At 47.9% G+C, this 12,761-nt stretch overlaps 1 long non-coding RNA gene across 1 annotated transcript; it reads right to left on the reverse strand.

Annotated features, from left to right (window-relative positions):
• Positions 1-472: 472 nt before the first annotated feature.
• Positions 473-12,728, reverse strand: LOC123929176. The gene is made up of 4 exons (XR_006815896.1): positions 12,402-12,728; positions 12,137-12,281; positions 1,877-1,995; positions 473-873 (listed from the first exon to the last, which is right to left on the reverse strand). It is a non-coding gene; the product is annotated as an uncharacterized LOC123929176 (long non-coding RNA).
• Positions 12,729-12,761: the final 33 nt, after the last annotated feature.

The raw sequence follows: 12,761 nt of genomic DNA on the forward strand, positions 1-12,761 counted from the left end.
GGGCCAGTTCAAGCCCCTCTGAGCCGGCAGTGTGACAGAGGATATAGTGTTTGGAAAGGGCAAAGTTACCAGGAAATAGGCGTGATAAACAAGTTAAGGCAAAGGAAGGAACCTCTGTGAAGTAATAAGACATTTTATTGCCCAGGTTATAAACTGGTTCTGAAGTGTTAGCATACAGCCCTTTAGGATGACATCGGCCACACATCCAGTGACACTGCCTTAACTACAAAACCTCTCAGGGGGGTGGCTTTGAAGAGAACAGCAGTCACTTGGAAATATTTGGCTTCTGTTTTAAAATAAAGGTACAAGGGCGCCTGGGTGGCTCAGTGAGTTAAAGCCTCTGCCTTCAGCTCGGGTCATGAACCCAGCATCCTGGGATCGAGCCCCGCATCACATCGGGCTCCCTGCTCGGCAGGGAGCCTGCTTCCTCCTCTCTCTCTGCCTGCCTCTCTGCCTACTTGTGATCTCTGTCAAATAAATAAATAAAATCTAAAAAAAAAAGTTTAAAAAAAATAAATAAAGGTACAAGACAATCCAATTCAAGGTGACGTTTCAACGCCTTGTTGCTTTGGGAATCACCGTAGTTGCTCCGCAGGGACTGTCGGACTGGATCCCAACCAGCACTTCTCCAAGGCCAGAAAGCATCACACATTTAGAAGACGAGCAAGAGGAGGTGTTATTGAAGAAGTGTGACCCATCAGTACCTACTACAGTACCTTGGAGGCTTCCATCTCAGCCGGTGGTTCAGTTCATAATGGCCATGCCTTGGATCTCTGTAGTCCTTCGGGAAGCTTTTACCTTTCATTTCTCGCCACTCTCCTCCAGGACTCTCTTGCTCTTGGTCTCTGCCGGTCTCTGTCCCTGGCCCAGACCCTGGAAGAGAGCAGACTTTACTCAGGGAGGGTAGACACCCAGAGGTTACAGAGACAACCTCACAGATCGCCTTTCCTCCCCCCACATCTGGTGTCCGAGACTCTGAAACAGACCACAAATTTCACTACTTTCCCTCTCTCTACAGGAGCAAAGGCGTTTATTTTCCATGTGGTCTTAAAAACTGGATCTTTTCCTGATACACTCACACACATGCCAACACACATGCACACACACACCCTCTCTGTTTCCACTACTATCAGCCAAGAAAAGATCACCCCCTTTCTCTTCCAGAGAAGCTGCCCCCTCGCTTCCATCTGTGCTCCAGGGGGCTTTTATTTTTCTTTTATTCTCAGCTCTCTATCAATCAAGGGGAGGGGGAGACACTTTATCTGAACCCTTAGTGAGCGACAGCAGCAACCAGCAGCTGCTAGGGCAGTGGGAAGTTCATTTCCGGCACTGACGTTTATAAATGTGGCACAGAATACCAGTAGGGACCAAAATAAATCAAACAGCTTCTCCGAAGGTCCCTAGGGGCTGCTTTAGAATATCTTTCCATTGAGGGTCATGTTCTTTCTCTTTCTTCGCAGGGGAGGGTTGGGAAGGGCCACGATTTGCAACATGGAATGAGCCACCTTCTTGCTCCTTCGTAAAAACGCTGAGCCAGGGACCCAGGAGGGTCTGGAGTGAGAGCATTGGGTCTGTCTCTGGATGCGGAGAAAGGCTTGGGGCTTCAACTCCTGGGTGAGTGTTAGAATGCTGGCTCTGTCACTTCCTAGCTGTCAGTTTCCCCGTCTGTAAAATGGGACTAAGAATGCCTGCTCTACCCACCTCATGGGCTGCCTTGAAGATTGAATGAGATGTCTATACAGTGAGCACCCTGGAGCTTTTGATGAGCTCACGCAATGTGGTGAGGGTCCCTAAGGGGCAATGATAAGGACCAGGGTCGTCCGGAAAGCTTTTGGGATGGGCCCCAGGCAGACCTTCCCTAGACCATTCCACAAACCTTGGCTGTTTCCTTTCCTTTCAGAATTCTGGGCAAGGAGCACCGATAGTCTGTTCCAAACACAGCTGGACTTTTCCCAATGCGTTTTCTAAGCCTTCCTTCTTCTGCCCCTCTAAATCCTGAGAAAATAAAGGTGGACAAGTATGATAGGGACAGGGAGGGAGAGAGAGGGGCGGGGGTGGAGAGGCCCTGAGAGACACAGAGAGAGGGCCGCCAAGGACGAAGGCAGGAAGAAGGGAGCATTCGGTTAATACCAGGCTACTGTGAATTCGCAGCGATCCTTCCAAAGTTCTAAACGAGAACCCTGCTCGGAGAGATGAGACCCAGCGCAGGCGCCACAATCTCACCCCTTTTACATTCCCTACATTTCGAGATGCTGCACACCGCCTTTCAGCTGTTTTTGGGTCTTTCTGTGGATTTGGATCCTCTCCAGGCCAAACCCTTGCTGGGGCTGGGAGCTTGGGAGCAGGCAGGATGCTGACGATGCCCTGAGCCCCTCAGGATGGCAATTACCTGTACAGCATTTTCTTTTATGCCTTTTTCTGTAACAAGATTCTACCCAGCTTCACTCCCCAGAGGCAACTTGTGTTGCCAGTTTCTTCCTATAGTTATAGAGAGAAAACTGATTTTCTTTAAATATTTGTTCAACACTTTATTTAAAGAGGTTATGTGCTGCAAAGAAGGATGAACAGAGGACCGCGTGTCTCTATTGTTCTCAGCAATGCAGCCTCCGTGGGTGATTGCCTGCCCCAGTCTTTGAAACAAAAGCTGTAAATAAGCAGGACCCACTTTCAGTGGAAGGTCACAGTCTATACCTGCCTCTGACCAAAACAGTCCTCCTTTCGAACAAACACAGGGATTTCCCTGAAAGCCACCAGGGCAGCTAAATTCTCTTCTATCTTATTTCAATTCATGATGAGGCTTTAGGGTCACAAGTATTCTGGCCCTTAAGTGAAGTTTGGCTTGTCCACTCCTAAATTCGGTTCACCTGGTGGCTATTATGAAATTCTCACTCTCGCTGCTCTCTGAGGGAGAGGTGGTCATTCTTTTTTTTTTTTTTTTAAGATTATTTATTTATTTATTTGACAACGAGAGCGAGAACACAAGTAGGGGGAGTGGGAGAGGGAGAACAGGCTTCCAGTAGGGTAGGGAGCCAGATCCCAAGACCCTGGGATCATGACTTGAGCCAAAGGAAGCTGCTTAACTACTGAGCCACCCAGGTGCCCAAGATTTTGGTTTTTTTAAGTAGTCTTTATACCCAACGTGGAACTTGAACTCATGACCCCAAGACCAAGAGTCACACGCTCGTCTGAGTCTGTCAGGTGGTCATTCTTGCTGACGATTGCCACTTTGTTTTCACTCTTTGTATCTGGGGCCCAGGGGACAGGGGAATGTAAATGAGACCATGTATTCTGGGTCCCAGTAATCTGGTTGTAACTGAGGTTGGAAGCCTGCTAATGTCAGGCTAAATTATTTGGACAGACCATCCCAGTAAAAGCAGCTGGAAGTGCTAGATAAAATATTTTTAAAAAGGGCACCTGGGTGGGTCAGTCAGTTAAGCATCTGACTTTGGCTCAGGTTATGATCCCAGAGTCCTGGGATCGAGCCCCGCATGGGCTCCCTGTTCATCTGGGAGTTTGCTTCCCCCTCTCTCTCTGCCTCTCTGTCTCTCATGAATAAATAAATGAAGTATTTCTTAAAATTTTTAAAATATATTAAAAAATCTTTTTTTTTAATAAAGATTTTATTTATTTGAAGAGACACAGCGAGGGAGGGAACACAAGCTGGGGGAGTGGGAGAGGGAGAAGCAGGCTTCCTGCCGAGCAGGGAGCCTGACGCAGGGCTCGATCCCAGGACACTGGGATCATAACTTGAGCCAAAGGCAGATTCTTAACGACCAAGCCACCCGGCACTCCCCAAAATATTAAAAAAATCTTAAAATCCCCAAAGAATTGATAAAATACCAAAAAAATCAACAGACCAACATGGAAGAGAAAACCAAAACATAGGAACCAATTTTCTCTGAAAAAGCATCTGTCAATCCTAGCAAATCTGAACTTTCATTTGGAACGCCTGGGAGAATGAGCAGGCTAGCAATCCATGCTCAGTGCCTGCACATGGTGGAGCATTTAATAGAATACCCTCCCTTCAATACACTGAGATCCCAAAGGACTCCTGCATGATGTAGAGAACCTGGGACCTGGGACTCTGTTTAGATAGCTGGGGACTGGTGGTGCCCTAGTGCTTGGCAGAAGTCAGCACAATCCTGTCTGGAGGAAATCTGAAAGCCCTAATATTCAGATTACTCCTGTATGGAATAACATATAATAAATTATAATATATATTATATAATATATATTATAAAATAATAATTTGCTCAAGTGCAGATAGATACATAGAATAAAAAATTATCTAAAGGGACAAAATAGACTTTAAAAATTCCAAATGCAAAATCTTTTTAAAAAAATTTATTGATTGATTTTTAAAATAGTTTATTTATTTATTTGACAGAGCTAGAGAGCACAGAGGGAGGAGCAGAGGGAGAGGAGAAGCAGATTCCCCTGCTGAGCAGGGAGCCCAACGTGGGGTGCCTGCCCCAAATATAAATTCTTTTTTTTTTAAAACATTTTATTTATTTATTTGTCAGAGAGAGACAGAGAGCAAAGGCAGGGGGAGCAGCAGGCAGAGGAAGAAGCAGACTCCCTGCTGAGCAAGGGACTTGATCCCAGGACTCTGGGGTCATGGTCTGAGCCGAAGGCAGACACATAACCAACTGAGCCACCCAGACATCCCTACAAATACTTAAAATTTAAAAATAAAAGTAACTGCAATTAAAATTCAACCCATTAATTTAAAAACAGCTGAGATGCAGTAGAACAGAGAATTGGCAAAGTGGAAGATGATAATGAGAAATTACCCAGCATGGAGAAACAAAAAGGGGAGAAGGATGGAGAAGATAGTAGATACAGTAGCTAGAGCCCTAGAATATGTTTAATTAGCATCCCCCAAAAAACAGAAAAGAAAAATAGGGCAGAGACAAATATTTGAGAAGAGAAATGGCTGAGAGCTTTCCAGAAAGACACTAAGTCTGAAGATTCAAGAGGCCAGTGAATCCCAAGCATGAATGTCTTGTCTAAAGCAGCAGCCATATGAGAGAGGAGGGAGAGATACAGTTCAGAATTATGTTTCCAAGAAGCAGACCTTTGTGGCTTTGATGCCTGTGATTCTCTGCTCCCTTAGGGTCCCCTCCCTCTTCTGCTGCCTCAAGCCCTCCCCCTAGCCAGGCCCTGGTATCCTACCACTTCTCCACAAAGGGCCCCCCTCAGACCTCTCTTTCTCTCTTGACCTCAAGGAAAGGAAGGAGACCTAAGACAGAAACAGAGAAAAGCACAGATGAATAAGAATCAGAGAGAAATCAGAGTAAGGGAGATGAGCCTTACAGGTGTTATGACTTGGGAAATGGGCCAGACTGGCTTTGGGGGTCAAGCTGGAGGCAACAGGTGGAAGATGGGGGATTGAAGATGACATAGGACTTGCTATCCAGAATTCTGCTTCCCTTCCCTTTCCTCCTCTCCCTCAGGCTTCCTTCTGATTCTCTGCCTCTATGATCTTACCTTTGGCAATATCATGTCCCTGAGTTCCCATATCTACATTCCCTAGAAAACAGCAACACCAACAGCTCCTGAGCTCCCATATCTATATTCCCTAGAAAACAGCAACATCAAAGGTCAGGCTGCAGAGGCAGAAGAAGGAGAGACCATATTCCCTTGAAAACTGGAGAACGCCAGAGCCCTGAGTCCCTGGAGTTGGTCCTCCTGCATGCTACTGAAGTTGGATTGCTATTTGTCACCTGTGAAGCCAGCCTGATCCACTGAAATCCGTTTGATTTTTCCTGTCCCCAGTTCTCACTCCTTGCTGCAAATCCCCATCCCAGAGTGTCCTGATAGCCAAGCTATGAAGCATGGGAAAGCCATGGAAGAATCTCTCCAGAGAAGGGAGGAGAGGGTCCTGTTAGATGATTCATATATTGTTTCCATCCCTGATACACCCTCACCTCCAAGGGGCAGAAATGGGATGCTAGTTCTGAGCTCTCCTTGATTTTCCATTTCCCCAGTGTCTGCTCAGATTTAATGGGACCTCGCCAAAAGCCTAGTGGTAGGAATAGACCAGCTCAGATACACATAGGTGTAAAGAGACCTACTTGGGGGTGTCTGGGTGGCTCAGTCGGTTAAGCATCTGCCTTCGACTCAGGTCATGACCCCAGGGCCCTGGGATGGAGTGCTACATTGAGTTCCCTGCTGGGTGGGGAGCCTGCTTCTCCCTCTCCCTCTGCCTGCCACTCCCCTGCTCGTGTTCTCTCTCTCTCTCTCTCTGTCAAGTAAATAAGTAAAATCTTTTTTTTTTTTTAAGATTTTATTTATTTATTTGATAGACAGAGATCACAAGTAGGCAGAGAGGCAGACAGAGAGAGAGAGGAGGAAGCATGCTCCCTGCTAAGCAGAGAGCCAGATGTGGGGCTCGATCCCAGGACCCTGGGATCATGACCTGAGCTGAAGGCAGAGGCTTTAACCCACTGAGCCACCCAGGTACCCCAAATAAGTAAAATCTTTAAAAGAAGAAGAAAGAGAGGAAGAAGAAGAAGATTCCAGTGTTCAGGGAAGTTTTCCCTTAAGACAATGAGAACATCTCCCTCATTTGAAAAAAAAATTATATATATTTTTAAAGATTTTATTTATTTATTTGATAGACAGAGATCACAAGTAGGCAGAGAGGCAGGCAGAGAGAGAGAGAGAGGAGGAAGCAGACTCCCTGCCGAGCAGAGAGTGTGATGTGGGGCTTGATCCCAGGACCTTGAGATCATGACCTGAGCCAAACGCAGAGGCTTAACCCACTGAGCCACCCAGGTGCCCTTTAAAAATTATTTTTATTAACATATAATGTATTCTTTGCCTCAGAGGTACAGGTCTGTGAATCATCGGGCTTACACAATTCACAGCACTCACCATAGCACATACCCTCCGCAATGTCTATAATCCAACCACCCTACCCCTAACCCCCCACCCCCCAGTGACCCTCAGTTTGTTTCATGAGATTAAGAGTCTCTTATGGTTTGTCTCCCTCATGATCCCATTTTGTTTCATTTTTCCCTTCCCTACCCCCCAGAACCCTCCTGCCCTGTCTCTCAAATTCCTCATATCAGGGAGATCATATGATAGTTGTCTTTCTCCGATTGACTTATTTTGCAAAGCATAATACCCTCTAGTTCCATCCATGTTGTCACAAATGGCAAGATTTCATTTCTTTTGATGGCTGCATAGTATTCCATTGTATATATACACCACATCTTCTTTATCCATTCATCTGTTGGACATCTAGGTTCTGTCCATAGTTTGGCTATTGTGGACATTGCTGCTATAAACATTTGGATGCACGTGCCCCTTTGGATCACTACGTTTGTATATTTCAGGTAAATACCCAGTAGTGCAATTGCTGGGTTATGGGTAGCTCTATTTTCAACTTTTTGTCTCCTCCCTCGTTTTTACTGCATTTCCTTTTGTCCTAGTGAGGTGTGAGGTGGCTGGTCCCTTCCCAAGCTACGTGATTTAATTTTTTTCTCAGAGGTTTCAGCCCCAATTCCCAGGACTTTCCTTACTACCTTTCCTCCCCTGGAGACTGCCTAGCAATGGAACCCTTGTATATTGAGGGAGTGAAATGGAAGGTAATATCCGCCACTTAAACAAATGCAAACATGAAGCTGGGGTAGGAAGCAGAAACCAGGGTCCCCGGGGGTGCTGCCCTCACGACTTCCAGGCCTGAAGATGGGCACTGTCCTCCCTGTAGCTCACAGAGGACACTGTCAGCCTTTGATAAACCTTGCCAGGCCAGCCTGGGTAAGACCTCCCTGAACACCCAACATCCGATAGGTGGAGAACGGTGTGAGTCTAGGGTGCCTGAGGAGGCCAGAGGAACCCATCATACGTTCAGCAAACATGCACGGGTGCCTTCTCTGTCCTAAATGCCTTCTCTATGCACGGACAACTACAAGGCCATCAGGAAGAATGGGCCAGCCCCATAGGACTCATGCGGGATCCACGATATAAAAAATGGAAACAGCAAGGTGCCGTAGAGTGTACAACGTCTGAGATTTCAAAGAAAGAATGTGCATTTTCAATATGTTTGGACACTCATAGAATGTCTCTGAAAGGAGACAAATGAAAATGCTAACAGTATTGCATGTGAGGAGAACAAAGTGGTTGAGGACAGGTTGGGAAGGAGACATCCTTTTTGCGGTGTTCTCTTTTGAGCCCTTTCATTGTCGGTCCCTATGTCTGTGTTACCTACAGAAGAAGGCAATCAGAAGCAGACCCGGTCTCCTTAAGGAGTGGTGAGGGGGAGGAGGCAGCCCTTCTAACAATTGCAATCCACTTTGCTCATTGGTATCCCTGAGACTAGACGCAGATAGTGAGAAGGGAGTCTAGGACAGAGAACATCCAAGCTGGCTTGGGGGTGTCGGGGAATTTGGAATCATCATTGTGGCAAATGCTGGAACCTCTCTCAGCTCAGCCTTGCCAGGGCCTAAAGAGCACAGGGAGAAGGGACCCGCCCTAGAGCTGCAGAGGCCGGGATGCAAACTGCCGTCTGCGTGCCAAGCTAAGGAGCTGCGATTTTATCGTAATAGGAAATGGGCAGCTGTTATGGAATTTTCAGTAGGAGAGAGTGACCTGTGCGATTTGCTGTTTAGAGAAAGAATTCTGGCAGGACCATGGAAGGATAGATTAAGAGGGGCAAGGAGAGGCCGGGAGACTGGTTATGAGGTTAATGCATGAATCTAGGTGAACGAAGGCATATGGATGACCTGGGGCAAAGGCAGCAGAGGGCAGGGGAGCGATGACAGGGGTGGGGGAGCAAAACCCGAGACATGCAATGGATCTCCAAGCTGCACGGAGAACACGCACAGATCCAGCTCTGCAGTTCTTGGTTTTCTCACTCTGGCATCTTCTGCACATTTAGGGCCCCAAACCCCCCTGGCAGCTGGCAGGATGGGTCTGGAGGGGCCACTTCCTGGTCTGTCTGTCTGCCTGCCTGCCTCCTCGCCCAGGCTCCAGCGCCTTGGCAAAGAGGGGCGGGGTGGGGGGGTGGGGGGGCAGAAGATTCTCCCCCGCCATTCAACCCCTAGGTCTCTCTTATTTATGCCTCGCTCTCTCCCGACCCGAGTCCTCTCATTATTTCGAGCTGTACAGCTTGCTGCTTCCCTGGCTGGGCTCTCCCACCCCCGTGTGCGAAGTGTCAATCAAGCCGTGAGATGAGCAGCTCAGCCTCACATCCTCCGAGGCTCTGCCCCAGGACACAAGCCGCAATTGCTGACACACAGCAGCGCGGTCTAGGGCTGCTGGCTCTTTCTTTAATAGTCTTCCGATCCAAAATGGGTGTTAAAATGGAATTCGAGGGGATCGCTTCTCTCTGCCTGCCCCTGTCAGGACAGCCACAAGGACAGGCAACCCTGAGAGAGAGGGGAAGCCTTCAGAAGTCGATTTCCTTTTCATTTCAAGGTTGGGCCGCGGCCAGCGTCGGCTTTCCGAGGAGCTGTTTGAAATTCTTAACAAGAAGCCGAATGCTTGAGTCCAGGAATCCAGGGCAGGCTTGTGAAGTAGGGATGGGGAGATGGAATTGTCCTCTTATTTCTGAAGGGATATTATATTAAACAAAGGAGAGGTGGGCTATAGAGCCGCTTTTGCAGCCTCCCTGGAGAACGGAACAATAAGAAACGGGTCCGGGGAGCGGGAGCGGGGGCGGGGCAGCGGGAAGAACTGAGGTCTGAGGTTAGAACAAAGAAAGAACTTCCCTGGCCCTGGACCCAGTGACCAGGGAGATCTGAGGAATCGGCTTCCCCAGGGGATTCCTCCTCCTTTTACAAATTGTGAATGAAAACACGGTTTTGATAGAATATGGAAGCTAATGAGCATTAAGCCTAATTACTGTGCCAAATTCTCTTTAGAACTTTGATAACAGGCACACACAGAACTCACGGTTGTGATCCGAGTGTGTCTATTTGTGTTCTGTTCTTTTTCTCAGGATGATTTCCTACATACACACATTTCTATGTAGCCCACAGTCCACAGCTTGTCATTTTGAATCGCTACATAGTATTCCGTTGTGTCAATGTGCCAGAATTTGCTCAGCGATTCCCTCTGGCTGGGTTGTTTCCAATTTTCTATATTGTAAGTGCACGGCTATGAATGTCTTTATACAAATGTCTTTTTCTTCCCTAGGATGTTTCCTGGGGGTATGGTTCCCCAAGTCAGATTTCTAGATCAAATGGTGTGAACCATTTGATCATGGGTGCACACTGCCCAGCTCTTTCCAGAAGGCCCAGACCATCTGAGTTGCCACCCTATTCTCTCCCCTTCCCCAGAGTACTGACAACAACAGATTTTATCATTTAAAATTTTTTTTTGCTTATTTAATAGGCACATAATCGTACCTTGAAGTTATTTAATTCCCATTTCTTTCCCTGCCGGTGAGGCTGGGCACTTTCATGTGAAGATTTATTGTCTGCTTTTCCTTGTGTATAAACTGTTCATCTTCTCTGACATCTTATCAAGAGGAATCTGGGGGCTGACCTTACATATTTCTATCAAGCCTTTGCATATTTAAACAGTACACTACTTTTCCTGTTACGTCTACCATGTTTTACCTCTAAGGGAAATGTCCGGTTGTGAGGCAGATGCTAGCCCGTCCATGTGGGTTAGGGGTGATGTGGAGTTGAGATGACTCCTGTACTGCAGAGTCATCTAAAGCCAGTCATATGGTACCCCTCCTCTGGACCCCCATTTTTTTTAGTAAAGGAGGGGCTTGGTGGAGAAGACAGCTAGTTGCCCTGGTCCCCCGGGAGCATCCTTTGCTGGGGGCAGGGGAGGGGGGCACTTCGCCAAGGCTGGGCAGTCACCTGGGGTCACAGGGTTTTCCCGATCCAGTATTTTTCCCCACTGACTTATGGCCATGAAAGAAACAGCAAACTATTGAAATCAGAATCATCAGTACAAATTCTGACGAACCCCCAGTATGGCTTGGTGCTTAAGGGAACAGGATCAGGAGCAGACAACCCCAGATAATCAGGCTCACATCTCAGTGCCTATGTTACCAGGTGTGCGGCTTTGTAAGCCTTAATGTCTTTGGCTGGAAAGAGATATTTCAGGGGCACCTGGGTGGCTCAGTACATTAAGCGTCTGCCTTTGGCTCAGGTCATGGGTCCTGATCCTAGAGTGCTGGTATCGAGTCCTGCGTCAGGCTCCCTGTTCTGTGGGGAGCCTGCCTCTCTCTCCCTCTGCACCTTCCCCCAGCTCCTGCTCTCTCCCTCTCAAATAAAAAAAAACAAAAAATTGAGCCGCTGCCTTCGGCTCGGGTCATGATCTCAGGGTCCTGGGATCAAGTCCCGCATCGGGCTCTCTGCTCAGCAGCGAGCCTGCTTCCCTCTCTCTCTCTCTGCCTGCCTCTCTGTCTACTTGTGATCTCTCTCTCTGTCAAATAAATAAATAAATAAAATCTTTAAAAAAAAATTAAAAAAAAAGAGGTGTTTCAGGTATGGCTGTATACCCCAAAATTTCATGGCTAAAACAACTATTTCTATTCTATCACAAGATTCTGTGTATCAGGAATTCAGATGGGGCTTGCCTGGGTAATTTTCTTTCATGTGGCCTTAGTCGGGTCACTCTGCGGTACTGAGGTGGTGGCTGGGCTGGGCTGGGGGTCCAAGATGGCTTCCCTCGTCTGTCTGGCTCTCCATGCAGTCTCAGGGCCTCTGTACATGGTCTTTTGCACAGGCTGGTGGGACCTCTAACATGGTGGCTCAGGGCTCCAAGAGGGAGTGCTGCAGGACTAGAAGAGGAAGCTCTCAGTGTCCTCAGGCCTGGGCCAGAGTGTCCCAGTGTCACTTCCGCTATGTTGGTCACACTGTCACAGAGCCCGTGGTGAGAGGAGTGACAAAGAATTGGGGGCCATCTTTAATGTGCCCAAAGTGGAGATAAACATATGTCCTCCTAGGGCTGCGGGAATTCAACGAGGTGATGCGTACAGACAGATTTACCGTGAAGCTAACTTCAACCACAGGGCTCGTTAATTAGACAGTTTCTTTCTGTCCCTACCACCTAACTTTGGATTCATAAATTTTCTTTTCCTTTCCTTAAAGAAGATCCCCGAATTGTCTTAGAACCGGGCCCTAGAAATCCCAGCTCTGTCCTGAATGCATGTAGTGGTACTTACTTAGCACACAGCTGAGCCCAGAGGGTGGCGGGCTCACTACAGGGCCCCTCCCTGCCCGGGGCTGGTGGCCAGTGCCCCCTCTGCGTCAGGAGAAGTCTCCTCCTCTCACTCTGTCCTTCCCATTTGTTCATGGTAATTTCTTCTCCTGTGTAAAAAATGAAAGTAAACCACACTGAGAATAATTTCATAATCACAAAACTGCCCTCCCGATTGTTTCCTGCGTCTACCCCCTGACCTCGCCACCCACGGGGGAGGTGGGCCTTACCCTGGGCAGAGTGCCAAGTCCTTAGCTCGGCCCTTTCAGAATCTCCAAAGGAAATCAGGCTGAAGGGAGGGAAGCCAGCAGGGGGAGGCAGCATTCCCGGGGCCCAGCTTGGTCTAGGAGGCATTGAAATTCCAGGGCCGAAGTCCCAGAGACAAAGATCATAATGAGACAGGAAGGTGGCAGAGGAAGGAGCCATTTGCATGACAATAATTGAGCCAAGAATAGAAAGCTAGAGGGATACAGGGGTGAGGCCGGCAGCTGAGCTGGGCTAAACCTCGGAAATCAGACTACCCAGTCCTTCTCTGCGGGGGAGGTGGGGGCTGAGCCCTAGGCCAGGCTTTGCCTGGAGGGAGGAGCAGG

The sequence above is a fragment of the Meles meles genome, chromosome 18 (genome assembly GCF_922984935.1).
Source record: "Meles meles chromosome 18, mMelMel3.1 paternal haplotype, whole genome shotgun sequence".
Lineage (NCBI taxonomy): Eukaryota > Metazoa > Chordata > Mammalia > Carnivora > Mustelidae > Meles > Meles meles.